This window comes from Neophocaena asiaeorientalis, unplaced genomic scaffold (assembly GCF_003031525.2).
Source record: "Neophocaena asiaeorientalis asiaeorientalis breed wild unplaced genomic scaffold, Neophocaena_asiaeorientalis_V1.1 scaffold515, whole genome shotgun sequence".
Taxonomy (NCBI): domain Eukaryota; kingdom Metazoa; phylum Chordata; class Mammalia; order Artiodactyla; family Phocoenidae; genus Neophocaena; species Neophocaena asiaeorientalis.
The window spans coordinates 4,282,945-4,308,936 of record NW_020175829.1 but is presented as its reverse complement, the minus strand read 5'-3'; the positions used below and the strand labels follow the sequence as shown (position 1 = coordinate 4,308,936).

At 37.7% G+C, this 25,992-nt stretch overlaps 1 protein-coding gene and 1 non-coding gene across 2 annotated transcripts in view; both read left to right on the top strand.

The window, feature by feature from the left end:
• Positions 1-25,992, top strand: part of TBCA (tubulin folding cofactor A) — a 102,138-nt gene that overhangs the window by 27,733 nt on the left and 48,413 nt on the right. The gene's annotated exons all lie outside the window — the stretch shown is intronic.
• LOC112391454 (U6 spliceosomal RNA) lies at positions 2,120-2,226 on the top strand. The gene has a single exon (XR_003001495.1). It is a non-coding gene; the product is annotated as a U6 spliceosomal RNA (small nuclear RNA).

Genomic DNA, 25,992 nt, shown 5'->3' with positions numbered 1-25,992 from the left:
GACTACCAATGGCAGTTTTCACAGATTTAGAACAAAAAATTTTCCAATTTGTATGGAAACACAAAAGACCATAATAGCCAAAGCAATCTGAGAAAGAAAAATGAAGCTGGAGGTATCAGGCTCCCTGACTTCAGACTATACTACAAAGCTACAGTCATCAAAACAGTATGGTACTGGCACAAAAATAGAAATATAGATCAGTGGAACAGGATAGAAAGTCCAGAGATAACCCCATGCACTTATAGTCACATAATCTATGACAAAAGAAGCAAGAATATACAATGGAGAAAAGACAGTCTCTTCAGTAAGTAGTGCTGGGAATACTGGACAGCTACATGTAGAAGAATGAAATTGAACACACCCTAACACCATACACAAAAATAAACTCAGAATGGATTAAAGACCTAAATGTAAGGCTGGATACTGTAAAACTTTTAGAGGAAAACATAGGGAGGACACTCTCTGACATAAATCACAGCAAGATTTTTTTTCGATCCACCTCCTAGAATAATGAAAATAAAAACAAAAATAGACAGATGGAACCTAATTAGACTTAAAAGCGTTTGCACAGCAAAGGAAACCATAAACAAAACAAAAAGGCAACCCTCAGAATGGGAGAAAATATTTGCTAACGAAGCATCCAGCAAGGGATTAATCTCCAAAATATACAAACAGCTCATGCAGCTCAATATCAGAAAAACAAATAACCCAATCAAAAACGGGCAGAAGATCTAAATAGACATTTCTCCAGAGAAGACACACAGATGGCCAAAAAGCACATGAAAAGATGCTCAACAGGGGCTTCCCTGGTGGTGCAGTGGTTGAGAATCTGCCTGCTAATACAGGGGACATGGGTTCGAGCCCTGGTCTGGGAGGATCCCACATGCCGCAGAGCAACTAGGCCCATGAGCCACAACTACTGAGCCTGCGGGTCTGGAGCCTGTGCTCTGCAACAAGAGAGGCCGCAATAGAGGCCCGCGCACCGCTATGAAGAGTGGCCCCCACTTGGCACAACTAGAGAAAGCCCTCGCACAGAAACGAAGACCCAACACAGCAAAAATAAATAAATTAATAAACTCCTACCCCCAACATCTAAAAAAAAAAAAAGTAAGATTGATAATAAAAAAAGGCTGCTCAACATCACTAATTATTAGAGAAATGCAGATCAAAACTATAATGAGGTATCACCTCACACCAGTCAGAATGGCCGTCATCAAAAAATCTACAAACAATAACTGCTGAAGAGGGTGTGGAGAAAAGGGAACCCAACTACACCGTTGGTGGGAATGCAAATTGGTACAGCCACTATGGAGAACAGTATGGAGGTTCCTTAAAAAACTGAAAATAGAGCTACCATATGACCCAGCAATCCCACTTCTGGGCATATATCTGGAGAAAACCATAATTTGAAAAGATACATGCACCTATAGGTACTCAGCCATAAAAAAGAACAAAATAATGCCATTTGCAACAACATGGATGGACCTAGAGATTATCATATTGAGTGAAATAACTCAGACACAGAAAGACAAATATCATATCACTTATATGTGGAATCTAAAAAAAGGCTACAGGTGAACTTATCTACAAAACCAAAATAGAGTTACAGTTGTAGAAAATAAACTTATGGTTACTGGAGGCTAATGGGGGGGGGAGGGATAAATTGGAAGATTGGGATTGATATATACACACTACTATATATGAAATAGGTAACTAATAAGGACCTTCTGTATAGCACAGGGAACTCTACTCAATACTCTGTAATGGTGTATGGGGCAGAGAATCTAAAAGAGTGGATATATGTGTATGTATAACAGATTCACTTTTCTGTACACCTGAAACTAGCACAACATTGTAAATCAGTTATACCCCAATTAAGAAAAAAAAAAACAGTATAGAATCTAATATTCACAAAGGTGTATTAATGAAACATAATTTTTTCTCTAAAATTACCTCCATTTTAACTAAAGTTAGCCAAAGTAAGACTACCTTGTTTGCAAAATAAGTCTAAATTCAATAAACTTGTTCTGGTTATTTACATAAGTGTAGCAATAATAGCAATTGATCATATAGGCTCTTTTAAATCTGCTTTCCTAGAACTTTTTCAAAAGGAGTCTCAGTGCTTGCTTCATCAGCACATATACTGAAAATGGGATGATACAGAGAAGATTAGCATGGCCCCTGTGCAAGGATGACACGCAAATTCACGAAGTGTTCCATATTTTTTGTATGCATATGGCTGATTCACTTTGTTGTACAACAGAAACTAACACAGCATTGTGAAGCAATTACACTCCAATAAAGATGTATTTAAAAAAAAAGAATAGGTTATTACAAGAAAAAAAAAGGAGTCTCAGATGGAATTTTAAAATATTACTTCTCAAGCCCAGGAAGCCAAGCCAAGAGCTTGTCATAAGACTCTCATGTAATACCTGTAGACTTGGGTGAATTTCTCCCTTCTTGAGGCCCCCCAAAATCCCAAGGTATCTGTTACCTGCCAGGAAGTGACCTTCCTGACCCATTTGGTAAGGCTGCTGTGAACCCTGTAAGCAAGTTACCAAGCTGTTTTTCCAGGGGGCTTTATTGTCTCTATAAAGTCAGTCTTAGTTCCTTAAAGCTGTTTGGTCATACCTGAGTCTATGGGCGTTCTCAAACATGACATTCCAGCCAAAGCCTTGGCAATACAACCAGTGTTTCCAGTTGTATCCTGTTATAAGTAGAGCAGATTCCTTTTGAAGTTATGCAAATAACTATACTGCCATGTAAATAAGAATATTCACTACGAGTTTCCAAATTCTGGAAGGATCGGATAGGGAGAAGGAAATGATTCAGTTCTGCTTCCAAAGGTATAATTTACCAAATTGCTGAAAGTCATAGTGAGCTTAAGAGGAAAGGTTTCCTTATATCTGGAAAACAAAACATTAGAGAACCAGCATGAGAAGTCATAAAAATTATCATCCTTATTAGCTCATGTAGTCTCTTGTAATTAATTGTTGTTGATCTTCATCTTAGGTTAGCAGCTTTATGAATCAGTTTTCTATTAAAGTTTTAGTATTTCTTACCCAGTTCCATGTTATATAGATCCTAAACTTATCAAAAACCTGCATTCTAGAGTATTTCTCAGGTCTTTTCTGTGAATCTCCTTGAAGTTGAAACATTTTTACAGGACTATTTTTATAGGAACATTTTTGTAAAACATCAGAGTACAACAGTAACTGTAAATAACAAATGATTTAAATATACGTTATTACAGATTTGATGAGAGTTCATTATAATGGAATTGACCAGGAAGTTTGGTTATTTCTGTGACATTCAACATTTTAGGATAGTAACTAGAATTATGGCTATAACATAATACCAAAACACATCAGACTTGTAAGAATTTCTTATTATTTCTGGAGCAATTATGTTAATAACATAGATCTACACAAATGTAATGTAAGAAGGTTTTAGCATCACTTATTTGACGATGCTTACCACGTAATTTAACATACCAAATAAGCCTAGTTAATGTAGCATCTCTCTTTTTATAAGAAGAGAGAGCAAATCCTTTGAGATGTTTTAGGGGCCCTCTGAAAAATCCCAAATTTAGCAAGAGGTCAGAAGGACTTTAGTATTTGGTTTTGGGAAGTTTGTCAAACATATTAAAAGGTTTGGACACTTGACTAAATAGGATCACAGATCATTATGAAACAATACTTAATTATCTATTTGACCAAAGTGATAATACAAGATTACAAAGGCAAATACAAAAGGTTACACAGTTGAAAGCAAAATTTAGCTCTTTTAGTATTGAGGACTCAGTTTTCCTAAAGTAATCAAAGACCTGATCAAGACAAAATTAAAATACACAAAATCTTGGCTTTCTAGGCAGATTACTTAAAAAATCTTTCATAATCTCTTATCAGGAGATGACCAATAGTCCAACAGAACTTTGTCCTTTTTTTTTAATCAAAGACCTGATCAAGACAAAATTAAAATACACAAAATCTTGGCTTTCTAGGCAGATTACTTAAAAGATAAAAAATCTTTCATAATCTCTTATCAGGAGATGACCAATAGTCCAACAGAACTTTGTCCTTTTTTTTTTTTCTCAACCACTGCGCCACCAGGGAAGCCCGAACTTTGTCCTTTTAACAGATGAAAAAAATTAAGTTCCAGTTTTAAGTAAGGACACTGTTGATTTTTAAGCTTAATTTCATAACTCTTACAATAAAATTCATTATTTTAGCCTTCTTGACCACACAAGTTAAAACTCTCTCTCTCTCTCTCTCTCTCTCTCTCTCTCTCTCTCTCTCTCTCTCTGTCTCTCTCTCTCTCAGCAAAAACACATCTCCATATCTCATATTCTCCTTGGCCAAAAACATATCCTAGTTTTCTTGCATACAGAGTTGTTTCTCCTATTATTTCCTATATATTATATGTATAGGCTTAATTACATATCCTAGTTTTCTTGCATACAGAGTTGTTTCTCCTATTATTTCCTATATATTGTATGTATAGGCTTAATTACATACATTAACTAGAATTCTTAATCCTTAGAAACCTTAATTTCTAGTGAGAAATAAGAATTAAGCAATTATGAACTATTAAACCGGCATTAGATTGTCAAATTTATGAATACATTTCATAATTTCTAGAAACATGTACCCTTTTAAATATTAAAGTCTTTCATTGTGGCAGAAGACATGTTTGCTTCTCATACCCATTTTTTTTTCTTTAGTTTCTCTGTAATAGAAATCCAAAAGTAGATAAACCTATGTTTAGTAATTAATTTTTCTGTGTTTTAGCTTATTTAGAAATGACCTAGATATTCAATGAATTTAACTTAACCATTATTTAACTTAATTTAGCAAAACTTTAAGGGTGTAAGTTACCAAGGAGATTTGGGAAACTCTTTAATCATAAAAGAAAGTTCTTTATTACTTTTTCATTACTAAAAAGTTCACCTAAATCTCTTACCTCATTTACATTTATTTAATTCATGTGTTCTTAACAGTTACGTTCAGGTTACCTACAAAAACTTTATCAGAACTTAGGCAATGTCAGTCATCATCCTGAGTTTTTTTTTTTTGGCTGACAAATTTTGTAACAGATATCATGAACTTATTTGACTTTAAACCTAGGAAGAATGAAAGTATTATACTTAATGTTGATACCTCTAAATGACATGCTTGTATTAATAAACCAACGAACTTAAACTAGCTCTTATTTACCAAAAATGATCATAGATCACAGGAACTTGAAAAAAACATTTGAGTTAGTTTCTGATGTGTTTCTGAGATTTAAAAATGCTTAATTTATAAAAGTTTGATTTTATGCCAATTACATAGTGCTCTTTTATAAGTGAATTTTGGCAATACCATTCAGAGGTTAAAAAAAAAGTATCTTGTCTATAACATACATAGATAGACATACAATAAACACACAGATAGAAATGGAGATCTTATGAAAAAATTTTTTTCCCATGAATCAGGTATGACTACAAAACTCAGTAGTCATAAATAACAGTTGGAATAAGTTAAGTTTATCTGCTCAGATGGCTTAAGCTTTTTTAGAAACAAATATCTGTGAGAAGGCACCTAAGATTTGTATTTGTCCTTGAACTAGATTTTGGGCAAGGGTGTTTCTATAGCACTGTGTATTTTTTTAAAGCCTCTGTTTCTGTTCTTTCCCTTCATTCTGAGGTATTGGGGATGGTCTGGATAAGAGTTCTCAGAGAGGTTACAAGCCGTTTTTAGTTAATAGGGGAGGTTTGGCGATGGGTGGAACTTGAATGGGCCTCTAGAGCAGCATGTCCAGTTTTGCAATGATTTGTCCTCAAAAGATTTGGGTTGTAACTTAAATGATGTCATAGGTTGATCCTCCCATCCACCTACATTATTCTCAATTTGCTTGTTTCTCTCTGGGTACATAGTTTTATTATCACGTAGGGGAGAAGGCATAAAAAATTTTCTGTCAGGCTCTGAATATCAGCTATGGGCACAACTTCAGTCAGACCAGTTGCCCCTCATCTTATTTTCTGCCCATGTTATTATCCACTAATCTCAGAAAGTAATCCATTTACAGAAACTTTTGAGGATCCTCTCTGCTTTAAGACATTCTTTTGAACTATGGTCCTTAGTTTGGCTTTTGGCTAAGGAGTGAAAGATATCTAAAGAGGATCACCTGTAGCCTCAAGTGGTCTTACTTTAAAAGGTAACTGTTTAATAGTCTCTTCAGAGTGGAAAGGCAATTCAGATAGAGAATTAGTGAAACATGAGTACTCAGGAAAAGGATAGAGGGGAACCCTAGGAGTAACGTTAGTCTCAGTGTCCTCCTGTTTTAGGTAGCTCCCATGTCTTCATTTTTCATAAGCCTTTTATAACAGATCTTTCAGTGAAGCTATTTTGGGATTTTGAAGTCTTTTTGAGGCTCCTGCATACCAGTTAAATAGGTATCCCATTCTATTTGATTTGGAAGCCCTTGCTTTTAAGTGCACTTTTTATTTTTCATTGAACTATAGTTGATTTACAATGTTGTATTAGTTTCAGGTGTACAGCAAAGTGTTTCATTTATATTTATATGTGTGTGTGTGTGTATATATATATATATATATATACACACACACACACACACATACACACACACACATATTCTTTTTCAGATTCTTTTCTATTATAGGTTATTACAAGATATTGAATATAGTTCCCTGTGCTATACAGTAAATCACTGTTGTTTATCTATGTTATATATAATGGTGTCTATCTGTTAATCCCATACTCCTAGTTTATCCTCCTCCCCTTTCCCCTTTGGTAACCGTAAGTTTGTTTCTATGTCTGTGAGTCTGTTTCTGTTTTGTAAATAAGTTCATTTGTATTACTTTTTAGATTCCACATATAAGTGATATCATATAATGTTTGTCTTTCTCTGACTTATTTCACTTAGTATGATAATCTTTAGATCCATCCATGTTGCTACATGTCAGTTGCATCATTTGCAAATATTTTCTCCCAATCTGTAGGTTAAGTGCACTTTTTGAATTATCTTATCCAGTTGGATGATCCAATTCCTCATAATAGCCATTGTAATTCTAGGTTGTAATTCCCCTGAGTGCTGGCAGCAGTTTGGTAGGACCCTAGCCACAAATGGAGTTCAACCCACATTTCTGTCCAGCCATATTTCGGAGTCCTCAGCCTGATGGTTACCAGGCCAAGTTCTCAGAACAGAAAACAAGCTTGGTAAGATGTTGGCCTTTTGAAAAAGATGTCTACAGCTTCCAGAACTGCAGTTCTTAGACATGAAATAGCAGGTGTGCCAGAAAATGGTGCATTTAACTCTTTGGATTCTCAGAAGGGGGAATTTATGTTGGATGTGGAGTTTAATTTCTATTCTTTTGTTAAGGGAGTCCCTAAGGCTAGCTGTTATACTTCTTTGTATCCACTTAACTTTGTCTTTCAGTATGCAGTTGTTTAGGATAAGAGATCTCTCTGAAAGAAAAAAAGTTTTGTCTTCAAATATAGTCAATTTAATCTCAATAGTGACTCAAACCAATAAGCCTTCTTATTATGGCATAACCAGGGACGAGAGAGGTGTCCCATAAGAGAGTGCAAAAAGATGCAGCCCTTATAAGATTCAGAAAGTTCACTTCCAAAGATAGTCTAAAAAGTAAAGTCCTTCATTGAAAGCCATGAAGGTTGAGATGGCAAAGGCCCCTTATGGACTGGGACAAACTCCTTTGAGAACTGGCACAGCCAGTACAAAGAGATTTTCCAAACCCTAGTCTATTCAACTGGCCACCAGGTGCACCCTGGTAAGTGCACCTCCTGGATGGCAGAGACCAGAGAGAATATTTTCACTAGTCACAAAGCCAAGCTCTTAAGACATAGAACAAGAAAACAGTGACCATTTCTGGGAGGAAAAGGATCAACAAAATCCATGAGTACTCATACCAAATAACCAAGAGTTGCTAAACTGAAGGAACTAGTTCCATAAGTATTTTTTCCTGCTAATCTAAATTGAGAAAGGGAGAAAACGAGACTTTCACCACCATTCTTCCACCAGACTCTGCAGGTAGAGATCCGGCTGTCTGATGTGGTAAGAATTCTTACCTTTTGTTGGCTCATGTCAGAGGTCCCAGAATCTTCCTACTTCAGCAGCTTGGGAATGAGTAGTGCCCAACTGGGTGAGATCTCCTGGCTGGCTCGCCAAAAGTGTTGGGAAGGAAAAATTTTCCTCTACTCTTCAGAGGTTTTTTAGACTGGTCTAATAATCAAATTGATGTGACACAGATTAATAGGAGAAAATAAAATTTTGTACATACAGGAAACTCACATACATGAGAGGTTCAAAGACAGGTAAAGTGAGGTACAGTTGTCACTCAGTATCTGCAGGGGATTGGTTCTAGGACTTATTGCAGATGCCAAAATCCTTGAATGTTCGTCTCAGTCGGCCCTCCATATCTGCAGATTTCTCATCTGTGGATTCTGCCAACTGAGAATCATAAACATAGTACATGATCCAAAGTTGTTTGAATCTGTGGGTATGGAACTGGCAGGTACAGGTATATTTATTGAAGAAAATCCATGTATAGGTGACTCGTGGTTCAAACCCAGGTTGCTCAAGGGTCAACTGTACATATGCTATCCTGAGCTAAGGAGGAGTGGAAAAGGGTCTGTGGCATCAAAGAGGGGAAGGACATTTCACAGTATAATAAGAAGAACAGATGTTTGGTAATTAGATGTTTGCCCTGCCATACAGATATGGTCACTCAGATAAAATTTATTTCTGCTAATAATTCTGATTCTGGGAAAGACCCCCAATTTAAATTCTTCTTGGTAGTTAAGTGAGGGGCAAAAGTTTCTCTTGAGTCCACAGGGTCTCTATTACCTTGTAGCTCAAAATAATCCATATGCCAAGGCGACACATTTTGGGGAGACTTGCTCTGAACCGCTTCAACAGGATAAGTGAAAATGTCCAAGTATGTTTAGTTTTAATAGGAGAGTACATTCCACATTGTTGAAAATAACAAGAACAGATGAGGCATACAGGTATGCTAAACAATTTACATTAATTTCACTTCTGACTATAGTCCTAAAAGGAGAAAATCTTTTTCTTTTGAAACACTAAATTGTAGAGCTGATGAAATACCCCTTAGAGATTCTCTATCTCCCAGTTTCCCAACACTACCCCCCAACAAAAACAGTCAAGAGAGGGAGATAATTTGCTCCAGATTATCCAGCTGATTACTGGTAGAGCTAGAACTAGGAAGCTTTCTAAAATTACTACACTACACTTGGTCATTGCACAAATGTGAATTCCTCAAAATGACTTTTCTGTTCTAAACTATTACAAAAAAAAATTTGTTAGATTTTATTCAAAGTTTGATCCTTGAAACTAGGTTTAGTAAACTTTGACAATAAGTTGTTTTTCAGTTCTTTATTTGAATTTTAGTTTTTAAACAATACATTTATGATACCCAAAGAATAACTATTGGTTATGCTAGAACTAAGTTAGTTTAATAAACAGTCCAGTTTTACTTTCTGAACATTGCTTTCTTACTCAGTTCTGCATTAGTGTACTTACTTAGGAGAGCACATGAATTGCTTTGGTTTCTGAGAAGATTCATCTTGATATCTACCCTTAAGAGAAATTTTGGAGAGTACTTTAATACTGTTGAAAATTATAAGATAATAACAGATTAGGTGTACAGATGTGCTGAACAATTTAAATTACTTTTGAACAGAGTCCTAAAAGGAGAAAACATTTTTCAAATACAAATCTTAAATTCAAAAAGCTAAAGGAAAATACATATCTAAACTTTATGTTTCAAATACTATTGCCAAAGAATCTATCTGGGCAAAGAGACTAAGAATAAGCAGAATAGACTTTAAAAGACCAATAGCACCTTGCTAGCACATTGCTAATAAGGACTAATAGGTACTTAAACTGATGAAAGTGATTCAGACAACAACATATTAACCCCCTACTGTGCCCTGTTTTTAGCTGTTAATAGACATTAGCCTTTTAAAGAAAGACTAACACTATTATATTCATTTTCTAAGCTTTTGATACATCAGTGAACTGTAATAGCCACTTGCTATATTTGATCTTATAGCTCAGTGCATTTTCCAGAATACTTTTGAGAGTGCTAACTGCTCTGAAAGTTTAGAGTCTATGTACCCTTTAAGAATTCTTGATTGGGATTGACATATATACACTAATATGTGTACAATGGATAACTAATAAGAATCTGCTGTATAAAAAGTGAATAAAATTCAAAATAAATTCTTAATGTAATAAGAAATTATTTTACATTACATTTTGATTATTGTAACCAAAATTTTTTATAGAAGTCATATGGGAGTAATAAATGCTGATATATTTTTTGCTGACAAAGAGAACATTATATATAGTAAAAGTGATCATTTTAAGATAGTTTTTAACATAATAAAGCCAGATTTTTTTCAGAAAATTTCCAGTAGTATTATATCTGTGAAATTATAAGTATTATAAATAGTTGGTTATTTTCCAGAAATAAATCTTATTCTTAAAGATTTGGCCTATATGTATATATATTTATATATAAGGAAGGATTTTAAAAATATAATTTCCTTTAAAATATAAGTAAACTTTAACGCTGACTTCCTATGAATTAGAATAATAAAGTTTTGTTTAGGTGCATTGCTTTTAATAGTACTTCTTTAGAGAAGAGATTAGAAAATAGTTCTTGGATGTTTTATGTTTCATGCTTCATAGTAATTCCAAATACAAAGCTAATAGAGATTTGAGTTGGTTTCAAAACAGTTTTATCTTGAAGAAGCTGATTGCATGATATAAGTAAATGTTGAAGAATGTATTGACTGGGTTAAATAATGTTGTGATGTATGTAATCTGGATAAATTAAGACTTCACCAAAAATTGGGGCCTTTCATAATTCTTTAAAGTGAAAACAAAAGCATAGTACCTAATTTGTGGTCTGGATGGTACATTTTTGTTTTGTTTTGTTTTGTTTTGTTTTTTTGCGGTACGCAGGCCTCTCACTGTTGTGGCCTCTCCTGTTGTGGAGCACAGGCTCCGGACGCGCAGGCTCAGTGGCCATGGCTCACGGGCCCAGCCGCTCCGCAGCATGTGGGATCCTCCTGGACTGGGACATGAACCCGTGTTCCCTGCATCATCAGACGGACTCTCAACCACTGCGACACCAGGGAAGCCCCTGGATGGTACATTTTTTTGTGACCACAGGAATGAATGATATATATGCAAAGTGAATTTCTATTATTTCTCATGCCAGTTCAAAACCAAGAAAAAAAAAGAAACATATTTATGAGAGTTTGCTTTTTACAGTTTGTGGATTTATTATTATGACTACCAAGTTAATATCTGAAAGTAGGTTTAGGCATAGGAGTTAAGTTTATTACTGAAGATTGTATTGGGGCATAGTTTTTTTGCTAGGAATAGTTTTTTTGGTAAAGGTCAAGTGCATATTATTATACCAATCAATCCTCTCTTCTGGAATAGATGTTTTCTGTAAAAGTAAAATAAGGTAAATCCTTTTTTTCCATCTTATTTTTGAAATGTATTCTCCAGTTTAATGTCCCACTTGGCTGAAATTTTGGTTTCATAAATTAGAAATACTGAAATAGGTCTTGAGTGGCAAGTTTGAGATGCTTCTAAAGGCTGAAATTCTCTGTTGGGAACCAAGTGGACAAAAACCATTCACTCTTCGGGACTTCCCTGGTGGCACAATGGTTAAGAATCCACCTGCCAGTGCAGAGGGCACAGGTTCGGTTCCTGATCGGGGAAGATCCCATATGCCACAGAGCAATCAAGCCCATGCGCCAGAACTACTGAGCCTGCGCTCTAGAGCCTGCTGGCCAGAACTACTAAGTGCGCATGCTGCAACTGCTGAGGCCAGCATGCCTAGAGCCCATGCTCAGCAACAAGAGAAGCCTGCACACCACAACGAAGAGTAACCCCCACTCGCCGCAACTAGAGAAAGCCCTCACGCAGCAGCAAAGACCCAATGCAGCCAAAAAAAAAAAAACCCATTCACTCTTCATATGCAGGTTTTACTACTATTGGAACAAGAGGTGGCCAGTAAATTTGAAGACATCAACAACCAGTTCTTTCCCTAGCAGCAGGCATATAGAAGCTTACCTTTCTTGCAGTTTTAACTGGCTGCTACAGCCTTTGAAAGTCCCTTTCTTCTCATGAGAAAAATATTTTCCCATAAACAGATTTCAGCAGTTTTGGTGAGAGAAGATGTGAGAATTGATAACTGGAACCACTCTGTCAGGTACTAATACTATTGCCAATCTGGACTGTCGTAAATTTTCCCAGTTCTAAGGATTCCTTCATTGGATTTATTTCAGTAGCTATTTATTGAACATGTACTATGTGCACGGCTCTATGCTAAACATTAACCACTGTTCACCAGAACTTTGTTATTCAATTTTTGCCAAAATCAGCCTCTCACACCATCACCAGTTTTTACTTGAATGAACATTCATAAGTGCTGTTTAACACATAACGCATGATATATCGTAGCTTAACATCCCATAATATCAGATGTTCAGGTTTATACTCATTGTGAAAATTCAGACCAGTGTCTTCCTTATTTGATGTATAAAATTGTGAAATTAGTGATACTTCACTTAGAATACAGTGCTACTGCCCTTAGATAAACTAAGTTTGTGACCTAAATTAAATTCATTTTAGTAGCAAGGACAGTATTTTGAATTAAAATAAGTATTATAGCATTGCTCTGAATTACAAATAAATATTAAACAAAGTACTACCTTAAACCCAATGAGTGATGAGAAAAATGCTGAAAAGGGAAAGGCAGACATATATCACTTTTAAAATTGACTTGCTGAATACTAATGTTTTTTGCTTCTAAAATTTCTTCTCACTACCTCCTGCTCCCACCTTTAGCTTCCCTTTGCTTCTTTTGACAACCTAAAAGGTCATGGGAACAGCAATGTTGATATCTTTTGAGCTTTCATTATGTGTCATACATAGCTAGGCATTTCATATATGTGTCACTTCACCCTCATAACCTGTACATGAAGTAATTGCAGTGAGCCCCATTTTACAGATGAAGAAATTGAGTTTAAATAATTTTCCCAAAGATAAACAGCTAGGAAGTGGTAGAGCCAGGATGAGATCACCTGTTGAGTACCACCAGTGCACTGACTTATACCTTTATTTTACTTTGACAAATTTGTAAAAGTGACGAGACCATGTGAGGTCATTGGATATGAAAGATGAATATCACCTTCTGTTTTATAGGAGCTTATGGTTTCAGAGAAAGACAAAGGCCTTGTGAGTAAGGTCAGAATGCTTCATGAACCCAGACGAGGTTATGACAAACTGCCTCTAGGACAGAGTTTTTCAACCTTTACACTTTTGACATTTTGCCCTGGGTAATTCTTTGTTGGGGACTGGGCGAAGGCTGTCCTTTATATTGTAGGGTGTTTAGCAGTAAGCCTGGCCTCTACCCACTAGATGTCAGTAGCTCACCTTCCCTCTCCACCCCTCCCCCCAACACACACATGCACACACACTTGTGGCAACCAAAATGGTCTCCAGACATTGTCAAATGCTCCACTGGTAGGTAGGGAATAAAATTGTCCTTGTTGAGAACCAGTGCTCTAGGGTTAGAGGAGGCTTATGACAACTGACATTTGAGTGGGATCTTGCAGAAGTCACATTCTAGATAGAACTATATGTGTAAAAGCATGGAGGTGTGAATCAGTATATTCAGGGGTGAGTAAAAACGTTTGTGATGGCTGGAGCATCTACGGTATGTGGGTACTGAGGAGATAGTAAGAGAATGGTTGATAAAATAATTTAGGATACTGTTGTGTATGTCATACTAAGAAGTCTAGATTTGTAGGTGAGTGACAGTCTGATTAATCCACACAGTATTTAATTGCCTCTTTGCTTCTCTGGATCTTTCCATTAGAGTGTATGTTCTCTGAGGGCAGAGACCGTGTTGCTCTTTTTTCACCATTATATCCCTAGTGCCTATCATGATATTTGGGACAACTTGTAAAGTAGGAAGGACAAAAATAGAGAATTTATAGATGTGAAAATCAGAAGAGGTTGTGGTGGCCGTGAGAATGGAACTTGAAGACTTCCAAATGCAGGGAGTATAATTAACCAAGGGCCCCTGCTACTGGACTGTGAAATCTGTTACTACATTTTTCCCAAAGCCTTGCTTCCCATGAGCTGCTGACAGCTAGTGGCAGACAGACCTTTTCCTGAGGGACATGGGATTCCCGTAATAGCCACCTTTGGCCTGAGGACTCCCCAGTGGCCTTGCCAAACCTTCCTAAAACTGTCTAGGATGCTTCCTCCTAACCTTTCCTCACTCTTTCTTTCATTCAGGCTCAGACTTGCATCATGGTCTGATGACCCTCCCAACCTTCTCCAGCTCCCTTCCCATTTTCTGTCTCATGGGTATTTGCACTGACAGAATCCTCGCAAGTTTTATCCCATCTTAGTGTCTGCTTCTCCAAGGACCTGGCTAACAGAAATTAAGTGACTTTCAAAAGGGTACACAGATATTAAGAGGCAAAATAGAGGCTCTCCAATCTAGGGTTTAGGTTTCTTAGTCCATGCCTCTAACCATTAACATGCTATCCTTTAGTAAGGCAATAACTTTTGACTCTGGCATTTCTTTTTCCTAGCTAGTCTTTTGAGTCTAATGGTGTGATTAAATACCTTAATTCTGTAGTTGATTATCAAATCTTTAAGAACTCTGATAGTTATTCCAGGTCTCAGACCAGTTAATTTTCCGGCTATTATTTGTCATGTTGCTAGAAAATGGCATGGACGTGGAGGAAAATACAATAGACAGTTTATGTTTTGTTAAGGAATGTGTTCCAAGATCTTTTCAAATCCCCCACATTTGCAAACGCAGTAATTTTCTTAGATTCCTTTACTTACTATTATCACTGCCAGTAGCAATTGACTTTCTTTTCTGGCTCTTTTTCCTCAAAGAAACAAAATGGGTTTTTGTTGGTTTGTGGTTAGTTCATTTACTAGAGTTATGTCACACACACAGACAAAAGAAAGAACAGAACAGCTACGCTGAGATTGGATTCTGGACAGTTGTCAGACTCATTCACCATATTGGTGACTTGTTCCTGAATACCACAGCTCATAACCATAACTGTATTTCAGCAAAATTAAAATTATATTACATGAACATTTTGGGGTATTTACTGAGAGTTAAGTCCTCAAATGTTAAGTCCCCAAATGTCTTCTGTATTTTCTTGGAGACCAATGACATATAGGGAAAAAAAATCATTGAGGACCTTTTACAGAAATAACTTAGTTTATTTTCTTTTCTTTAGAATATAAAATGTTGACATTACCTGATTTTTGTTTAAAGGTCTTAGAAATATGAAACGGAGTTTACTAAATAGAATAAATATTAAAATTTTTCTATACTTTAATTTTATGACCAGCAAGGTTGGGAGAAGAAGGGGAGGGATCAGTGAGAGATATGTAGATGGAAGAGACATAAGACAACAGAAAGATGGGGAATAAGGGGTAGAAAGAAGGAGTAAATATTTGCTTTGGGCTCTGGGCCTCAGGTAACATTTCACTTATTCTACCCATGAAGGGACTTAAGCTCCTTGAGAGTGACACAACATGCTTTATTCTCTTTGCAGTCTTCAGAATGCAGGATGGTGCCTTGAACTTAGTAGTTATTCAAAAAGTGTTTGATTCATAGCTGAATGACAGGCTGATGAATCAGTGCTCAGTTTTTCAAATATTTCTAATCCATAATTGTTAGAGAAAGTCCTGATTGGGATAACTAGAGTGGCCTCTTAGGGTAGAAAGTATTCCCTGAACTTTATCAGCAGCAGCTTGAGGAGTAAAGGAAGTTTAGCCAAGGGTTAAATCCAGGCTCAAGCTAATTTCCCTAGTCTATGTTTTCAGGATTGGTAAATATATCAATTATTTAATACAAAATCTCCCTTCAGCCCTTTTCTAAATATGCAGTTTCCTCTGACTAGAACATTCCCCAGCATACTGCTTTGAATAATACTTAGTCCTCAATTTTTAGGTCTCTTCTTAATCATTACTTCTTTCCTGAAGTCTTCCCTGGCTAATGACAGAATCACATGCTCTTTGTGTCCCAAGCGCCATCAAACCTAGAGAGTCACATGCATCTTTATTCTTACTGTACTCATTACTTCCTCTTAGAATCAAAGATCTTAACCTTTTATTAAAAGGCATCATTCTATCTGTGTACCGAATCCCATCCCTTTGGTAAGTGTTTGTCTTTTCTCTTTAATCTCTTTTCAAGTTTATTCCCAAAAGTATTCAAACATGCTGAAGTCACTAATATCTTAAAGAATCAACAGCAAAAAAACCTTTATCTCATTTCCCTCCCTAGGAGCCACACTTGTCGAAAGAGTTCATCAGCAGTGAAACAAAGCTCACTCATAATATCTAACAGTCTTTATCTTGACTTACTAGCAGCCGTTGACAGAATTACTTTTCCCTCCTTGAAAAGCTTTCTATCCTACTTTCTTTCCTTGGCTACAGTGATACTGCAGTACTCTGGTTTCCCTTCTTTACTTCCCTTCAGAAGACAAGTACTCTGGTCTTCCCCTCTTTACTCCTTCTCAGTCTTATTTTTGTTTTTTTCTTCCTTTGTTATTTGTGTAACAGAAATTGATTGAGCCACTGATATATGACAGATACTGTCTGCATGACAGGGATATAGTGGTAAATAAGACAGAAAATTTCTCATCACAATAAAAAAATTTTTGTAACTCTGTATGGTGATGGGCATTGTGGGCATCATTTTGCAATACTTATAAATGTCGAATCGTTATGTTGTACACCCGAACTAATATAATGATGTTATATGTCAATTATACACCAATTTTAACAAAAGACAGTTGTGTCAATACTTCTTGCCTTAGTGTAGCTTACCCTCTCTCAAATGTTCTCTGGGGCTCTACCTGGGGCTTTTTTCCCTTTTCACTTTGTAAACACTCCAATGAGCAGCCTCCTTCACTCCTATGACCCCAGTTACATCAGTATGTTCCTGATTCCCTCATATATATCTTCCTTTTGAACTCTAGGTCTGGGTACTTCTGGACATTTCCACTTTAATGTCACATAGGCACCTCCAGTATAACAAGGTCCTAATTTTATATTTTCTCTTTCCCACTCTCTTCCTGGTCTCCTTATCTCAGGCACTGGCACTACCACACCACTATCTGCCCAGTTACCTTTGGATTCTCCTGCTCCCTTATCTTCCCACATCCATTATTCACCCTGGCTAAAATAATCAATTTTATCTATATCTCTTCATTCCCACAGCTACTACTCTTGAGTAGACCACAACCATTTTTCTCCTGTATTACAATCACACTCCCCTTATCTGCGTGGCCCTAGCCCTGCCCCTCTCTATTACATTGTCCATGTTGCAGTCACAGTGATTTTTTTTTATAATCTTTTTAAAAGGTAAATATGATTGAGTAGGTCACTCACCTGATAAGTCTGTTAAATACACTTAGGAAAAATCCAAATTCTTTAGTATGACCTTATAAGGTTATGTTCTGGGCCCTTACTCTCTTGTTTATCTTTTGCTGCTTTTCTCCACACCGAATGAATCAGCCTTACTTAATTTTCAAACCAACTTCCCATATTCTCTCTCACTTTAGAATCTTTTGTGCTCTTCTTGGTACCTAAATTGCTGCCACCCTGCTTGCTACTCCTGTCATATACCCTTTCCCTCTTCTTTGCTCTGCTAATTCTTACTCATTCATCAAATCCTAACTTTGACATTATTTTCTTGAAAAAGCCTTCCCTAACAGCCCTCCCCCAACTTCCATTTAACTTAGATCTGCTTTAACTATACTACAAAGCTTCAGTATTCAAAACAGTATGGTACTGGCACAAAAACAGAAATATAAATCAATGGAACAGGATAGAAAGCCCAGAGATAAACTCACACACCTGTGGCCACCTAATCTATGACAAAGGAGGCAAGAATATACAATGGAGAAAAGACAGTCTCTTCAGTAAGTAGTGCTGGGAAAACTGGACAGCTACATGTAAAAGAATGAAATTAGAATACTCCCTAACACCATACACAAGAATAAACTCAAAATGGATTAAAGACCTAAAATGTAAGGTCAGACCCTATAAAGCTCTCAGAGGAAAACATAAGCAGAACACTCTTTGACATAAATCACAGCAAGATCTTTTTTAAAAATTTTTTTATTTAAGACCCATTTATTCTCTAGTTCTGCCCACATGGAGATACACTCCTTGAAAAGGCGTTAAATTCTTCCATTCACCTTAACACCTTGTGCTGAAAACGTGTTCCAAGATCTCAACTACGAGATCCACATTCTTAAAGCACTAATTCTTAAACCTCATCTAGATTTCTCCCCTTGGATGGGGGGAGATGACCAAACACAGAAAAGAACAGCTCAGGACTGTGGGGTCTCCTCACCCAGAAGACCTTGCTGCTCCACTGGCCACCCGGCTGGAGCCAGGATTAGGTCCCTGCGACAAGGGGCACCTGCTGGGCTGCCGCCACCACAGGTGGGACGCTGCTGCCTTCAGGCGCCTTCCTGCCCCACCGCCACCGGCCCCCAACTCCTGTCCTCTTCACTAGGCTGGCTGTCACCTTTAGTTTCCCTGGAGTTTGGGAATTCCAGACCATCTCTGCTCACACTTCTGTGTCACGCCTGCTGCCTCAGCACTGCTGATCCACACCAAGGGGAAAAGCACACAGAACTGCTTTTCAACACACCAACGTTTCACACAAAAGTTATTTTATAAGCCTGCAGGTTCTTTTTCATCAGAGGACACTCCCAAGGCCATGACTTCCCCCGGTTCTCCACTGCCCTTGCAAGCAGACTGGACGCGCGTGGCCGCTGTGCTGTGAGTTGGGCACATCCCCCTGGCTCCACTCCGGTGCACTCTCCTGGAGAACTGAGGGCGGTGCCCTGGGCACATCAGCAGGATCTGTCCTGAAGCCAGTCTTAGAATGAAAAGAGCCACACCTGCAGGTCTATTCCACTGACCAGCCACACAGGACTGAGCTGGGCCCACGGACCTTGGTCTGGATTGTGTTGGCTGGTCATTCTTGCCTAGGTTCACAGGCCAACAGCTATTGTCCTTCCTTTCCTGCTAATCACTGCACCAGCAGCTCACTCCTACCTGCTGCCGTCACATGCCTGGCAACCTCATGTTCCGGGGCCAGTCAAGAACTGAGACCCCAGCAGGCCTCTAGTTCCCAGCAGGCAAACTCTGCATTAAACTACTGATGCCTAGCTGTGTTCTCGAGGCTTCAGAGCCAGGAAAGTGCAGAGAGAATAGCAAGCTGTGGTGCCCCCAGGCCCAGACCTGCAATGCTCTGCGGAGATGCCGGAACCTCGCTGTACCCCCCACCCCAACACAAGCAACCTCTGTGCCCGCCTGTCCTGCGGACCCGGGCGCACCTCCGGCCACTGTGACCCAGGACGGAGGCTCAGGGCTTGGCTGGAGGCCGGCGCTGGGGCAGGCGGGGACCTGGGCTCTGGCCCCAAGGCCGTGTGGGGCCAGGCCCACCTCCTTCCCACCGTTGGAAAAAAGCAGCAAGATCTTTTTGACCCACCTCCCAGAGTAATGAAAATAATAACAAAAATAAACATGGGATCTAATTAAACTTAAAAGCTTTTGCACAGCAAAGGAAACCATAAAACAAAAAGACAACCCTTAGAATGGGAGAAAATATTTGCAAATGAAGCAACCAACAAGGGATTAATCTCCAAAATATACAAACAGCTCATGACCTCAATATCAAAAAAACAGATAACCCAATCAAAAAATGGGCAGAAGATCTATATAGACATTTCTCTTATCTAATAGACATGTCTATTATCTAAATAGACATAGAGAAGACACACAGATGACCAAAAAGCATGTGAAAAGATGCTCAACATCACTAATTATTTGAGAAATGCAGATCAAAACTACAATGAGGTATCACCTCACACCAGTCAGAATGGCCATCATCAAAAAATCTACAAACAATAAATGCTGGAGAGGGTGTGGAGAAAAGGGAACCCTCCTACACTGTTGGTAAGAATGTAAATTGTACTGCCAGTATGGAGAACAGTATGGAAGTTCCTTAAAAAACTGAAAATAGAGCTACCATATGACCCAGCAATCCCACTCCTGGTCATATATCTAGAGAGAAAAACATAATTCAAAAAGATACATGCACCCAAATGTTCATTGTAGCACTATTTACAATAGCCAGGACATGGAAGCAACCTAAATGTCCATCACCAGAGGAATGGATAAAGAAGATGTGGTACATATATATAATGGAATATTACTCGGCCATAAAAAAGAACAAAATAATGCCACTTGCAGCAACATGGATGGACCTAGAGATTATCATACTGAGTGAAGTAAGTCAGAGAAAGACAAATATCATATGATATCACTTATATGTGGAATCTTTAAAAAAATGGATACAAATGAACTTATTTACAAAGCAGAAGTAGAGTCACGGATGTAGAAAACAAACTTATGGTTACCAGGGGATAAGGGAAAGGAGGGACAAATTGGGAGATTGGGATTGACATATACACGTGACTATATATAAAATCGATAACTAGGAAGAACGTGCTGTATAGCACAGGGAACTCTACTCACTACTCTGTAATGGCCTATATGGGAAAAGAATCTTAGAAAAAAAAAGTGGATATATGTATAACAGATTCACTTTGCTGTACACCTGAAACTAACACAACATTGTAAATCAACTACAATGTTTTTAAAAAATTAACAATGAAAGAAAAAAATTGGATCTGCTTTAAAAGATAAAATATTCTCCCCAAAAGATTAATGTATTTTACTGAAGGGGTTGTGGTTATGGAATACATTTTAGATTTTAATGTTGAATTCTTATTTGAATAACTGGGTTTCTGGTTGTAACTTTCTTTAGTATCTGTTTTTATTTTTATTTTTTTAAGGCCCCCAAGGAGCCTTTTACTTGCTACTGTGTTTCAAAAGAAGCAAAATATGAAAGGAGGATTTGATAAGTAGTTAAGAAAAGTATTTCTAAGGGTATCACTTCTGCCTCTTGGTCTTATTAACAATGTAGGTAACCTCAGGAATATATATATAACTGTTTTCTGTAGGGGAGTAGTGCTGGTGGGCTTCTTGACTTTGAGATACTGAAATGCTGGTCTTAGTAGGACATTCCCTGGAAAAGATGGGCAGGGAAGGGAAGTGATCCAACTAAAGATAACTAACCTTCTCTATAGAGCAGTGTACTTCAAACTTTTTTGATCCAACCCAGAATAAGAAATAGACTTTTTTTTTCATCATGGCACAGTACACACATTTATAAAACTGGAACAAAAGTTTAATGAAGTATTCCTATTTTTAGCACTTATAATGTACTCTGATATTTCCAGTTCCATTCTGTTCTTTTCCATTAAAACAGTGCTGACCAAAACCCACTGAATTGATTTCAGGAGTCATGGATTAGAACCCTGACTAATGGGTTACAACCAGCCGTTTGGAAACACTCCTATAGAAGCAGCTAGTGACTAAAATCTATTTTCAAACTGGCCAGCTCAACAAACAGAATCACAGCCAAGTGGGAGCACTTGGTATGGGAAGCACATGAGTAACAGTTACTGAATACTTGTTACGTGTGCAGCATCAGACCAGGAACTGTACTTACTTTATATTCACTACAGTATTGTAGAGTAGTTAGTCTTCCTATTTTACTTGGGGAAACAGCCTCAAAGAGGCAAGTAACTTGCTTAAGGTCATATAAATAGCAAAGGTCAGAACTAAGATTTGGAGTTAGTCTGCTTAACTCCATAGCATTCATTTGTACCATGTTACTGTGTCTCCCAGGTAAGTAACATTGCAATAGACATGCTAAACTTAGAAGGGAATTAATGACATTTAGGTGTCTTCAAAATTTTATAGTGGAAAATAACAATAAAAAGCCCCATTAAATGTGAGTTGAGACAGGCATAAACATTGACAAACAGTTAAATAGTGATAGATTATATTGGCTTTCCAGAGAGCTTAAGTTCTTCATGCCTCTGCTCATCCAAGAGGTAGAGGTAATATCCTTAAGGCTGAGATATATGGGATTTCTTGTTGGTAAGGTAAATGAAATGTTCAGAGGCTTTACTACTGCACCAGAGCAGATAATAAGGCAATTAGAACCGTTAAATTGTTGAAACACCAGAGTGGGATGAATTATATCATGAATTGCATAGAAACAAGAAATTTTATGGCAACTTTTGAGACCTAAGGATGAAAGATATATCAGTAAAGAGACGAGAAATTGATAATTAAACTTTAAGTGCTAGATTTATTGACTGAAAACCCAACTAAGCATTTTAGGGTCAGTTTAAGAATATTATTTATCAGCTTTGTAAATAAATAGAAAAAATTATCAGTCTCTGCTGATGGTTTGATTTCCACTATTAATAAAATGAATTTAAGATGCGTTTCTTCCTTTCCATTTTTGAGCTGCAACATACCCTAGGGATCATCTAGTCCAGCCCCCTCATTTTACAGATGTTGAACCTGAGACCCAGAGAAATTAAGCAGCTTACCCAAGATCACATTACAAGGTAGTCAAGAATTAGAACTAAAACCCAGATCTTCTGACATTCCATTGGCTTAAATTTTATTTGACCTGAGTAGGAGAATTGGTAAATTACTTCTTATATAGGCTGAGTTATGGAATACTCTACTTTCTTTAAAATTCCCATCACATAAATAATCCCACTGCTCACACTTGCACTATTTGCCAAAGAAAGCTGGAAAACAGTCACTGGAGATGGCTAGCCTTTCATGTTTTAATAAGGAAAGGACTGCCTGCTTTTTGTTTTTATTGTCGTTGTTAACAAAGGCTTTTGGTCATACTTTCAGTCTAAGAATCAGATCTGCAGATGTGAGTGTTCACACCTAGCAGATAGACTTCTGATAGTTTCCTTAGCGACATGAGCTTTTTCATATTTATGTCAAAAACTTCAGGAGTGGCTGTAGCTATTGGTTTAAAGAAACAGGAAAACGGTTCAATTATAAGCTCTTTAGAAAACTTTTGGGGATGTTATTCTCATATATTTCCAAAAGAGATCCTGTTGTGCAAGCAGCTCAACTGTAAAGCATTATGTAGATGTATATTGTCATCAAGATACAACTATTTCGGTTATAGTTATTTGGATAAGAAATCAGCTTAAAATTTTGCTGGGTGAGTTGAGGAAGGCTTCCTGGAAGAAATGACATTTGAAGTAGATCTTGAGTGAGTGGTCAAGATGAGGCGTTGAGGATTGGGAAGGGGAATCATGTTCTCTTAGCAAAAGAAATAAGATAAAAATCTCCATTTAGGAAATGAGTTGGATATACTTGGGACATTTTATGGACATTATGATAGCTGTGTAAAAAGCATGGAGTGTTGGGGCTTCCCTGGTGGCACAGTGGTTAAGAATCCACCTGCCAATGCAAGGCACACGGGTTCCAGCCCTGGTCCAGGAAGATCCCACATGCCGGGGAGCAACTAAGCCCATGTGCCACAACTACTGAGCCTGCACTCTAGAGCCTGGGAGCCACAACTACTGAGCCCACGTGCCACAACTACTGAAGCCCACGCACCTAGAGCCTGTGCTCCACAGAAAAGCCACCACAATAAGAAGCCTGCGCACCACAATGAAGAGTAGCTCCTGCTTGCCCTAACTAGAGAAAGCCTGCGAGCAGCAACGAAGACCCAATGCAGCCAAAACAAAAACAAAAACAAACAAACAAAAAAGCATGGAGTGTATAATGAGAAATACAGCCAGGGGGTCTTTAATGTCCTTTTGAGAAATTTGGAATTCTATAGACATTGTGTCTGTTTATTGAATTATCTAAGTAAAGCAAAGGAATTCTAGTGACAGTTTGAAGCCTGCATTGTCGAGCTAAAGAAAACAGTTGTTTCCTTTTGTTTAAATTTTTTCTTTTCCAGCTAGATTTTTTAACTTAGAACCAACTTGTCCTCTGTTGGACTATGTCTAGTTATGTGCTACATAGTAGTGGTTGCACAATCAGAGTTTATTTTAAATGGATGAATTTCTGCTTTGGGGATTTCTTTTAAGTGGAGATAATCCTGTTTTATGTTGTTTTTTTAGCTTTTTTTCTTTTTTTTAACATCTTTTTCTTTTTTGAATTTTATTTTTTTTATACAGCAGGTTCTTATTAGTCATCCATTTTATACATTTCAGTGTATACATGTCAATCCCAATCTCCCAATTCATCACACCACCACCACCACCTGCCGCTGCTTTCCGCCCTTGGTGTCCATACGTTTGTTCTCTACATCTGTGTCTCAATTTCTGCCTGCAAACCGGTTCATCTGTGCCATTTTTCTAGGTTCCACATATATGCATTAATATGCAATATTTGTTTTTCTCCTTCTGACTTACTTCACTCTGTATGACACTCCCTAGATTCATCCACGTCTCTACAAATGACCCAGTTTCATTCCTTTTATGGCTGAGTAATATTCCATTGTATATATGTACCACATCTTCTTTATCCAGTTGTCTGTCGATGGGCATTTAGGTTGCTTCCATGACCTGGCTATTGTAAATAATGCTGCAATGAACATTGGGGTGCATGTGTCTTTTTGAATTATGGTTTTCTCTGGGTATATGGCTAGTAGTGGGATTGCTGGGTCATATGGTAATTCTATTTTTAACTTTGTAATGAACCTCCATACTGTTCTCCATACTGGTTGTATCAACTTACATTCCCACCAACAGTGCAAGAGGGTTCCCTTTTCTCCACACCATCTCCAGCATTTGTTGTTAGTAGATTTTCTGATGATGCCCATTCTAACTGGTGGGAGGTGATAACGTCGTTGTGGTTTTTATTTGCATTTCTCTAATAATTATTGATGTTGAGCAGCTTTTCATATGCTTCTTGGCCATCTGTGTGTCCTCTTTGCAGAAATGTCTATTTAGGTGTTCTGCCCATTTTTGGATTGGGTTGTTTGTTTTTTTAATATTGAGCTGCATGAGATGTTTATATATTTTGGAGATTAATCCTTTGTCCGTTGATTCATTTGCAAACATTTTTTCCCATTCATTAGGTCCCATTTGTTTTTTTTTTTGTTTTTATTTCCATTACTGTAGGAGGTGGGTCAAAAAAGATCTTGCTGTGATTTATGTCAGAGTGTTCTTCCTGTGTTTTCCTCTAAGGGATTTATGGTGTCCCATCTTACATTTAGGTCTCTAATCCATTTTGAGTTTATTTTTGTGTTTAGTGTTAGGGAGTGTTCTACTTTCATTCTTTTACACGTAGCTGTCCAGTTTTCCCAGCACCATTTATTGAAGAGACTGTCTTTTCTCCATTGTATATCCTTGCCTCCTTTGCAATAGATTAGTTGACCATAGGTGCATGGGTTTATCTCTGGGCTTTGTGTCCTGTTCTATTGATCTGTATTTCTGTTTCTGAAGAATTCTTGCATCCCTGGGATAAATCCCACTTGATCATGGTGTATGATCCTTTTAATGTGTTGTTGGATTCTGTTTGCTAGTATTTTGTTGAGGATTTTTGCGTCTATATTCATCAGTGATATTGGTCTGTAATTTTCTTTTTTTGTCGTATCTTTGTCTGGTTTTGGGATCAAGGTGATGGCGGCCTCATAGAATGAGTTTGGAAGTGTCTCTTCCTCTGCAGTTTTTTGGAAGAGTTTGAGAAGGATGGATGTTAGCTCTTCTCTAAATGTTTGATAGAATTCACCTGTGAAGTCATCTGGTCCTGGGCTTTTGTTTGTTGGAAGATTTTTTTTTTTTTTTTGCAGTACGCGGGCCTCTCACTGCTGTGGCCCGTCCCATTGTGGAGCAGCAGGCTCCGGACGCGCAGGCCCAGCGGCCATGGCTCACGGGCGCAGCTGCTCCATGGCATGCGGGATCTTCCCGGACCGGGGCACGAACCTGTGTCCCCTGCATCGGCAGG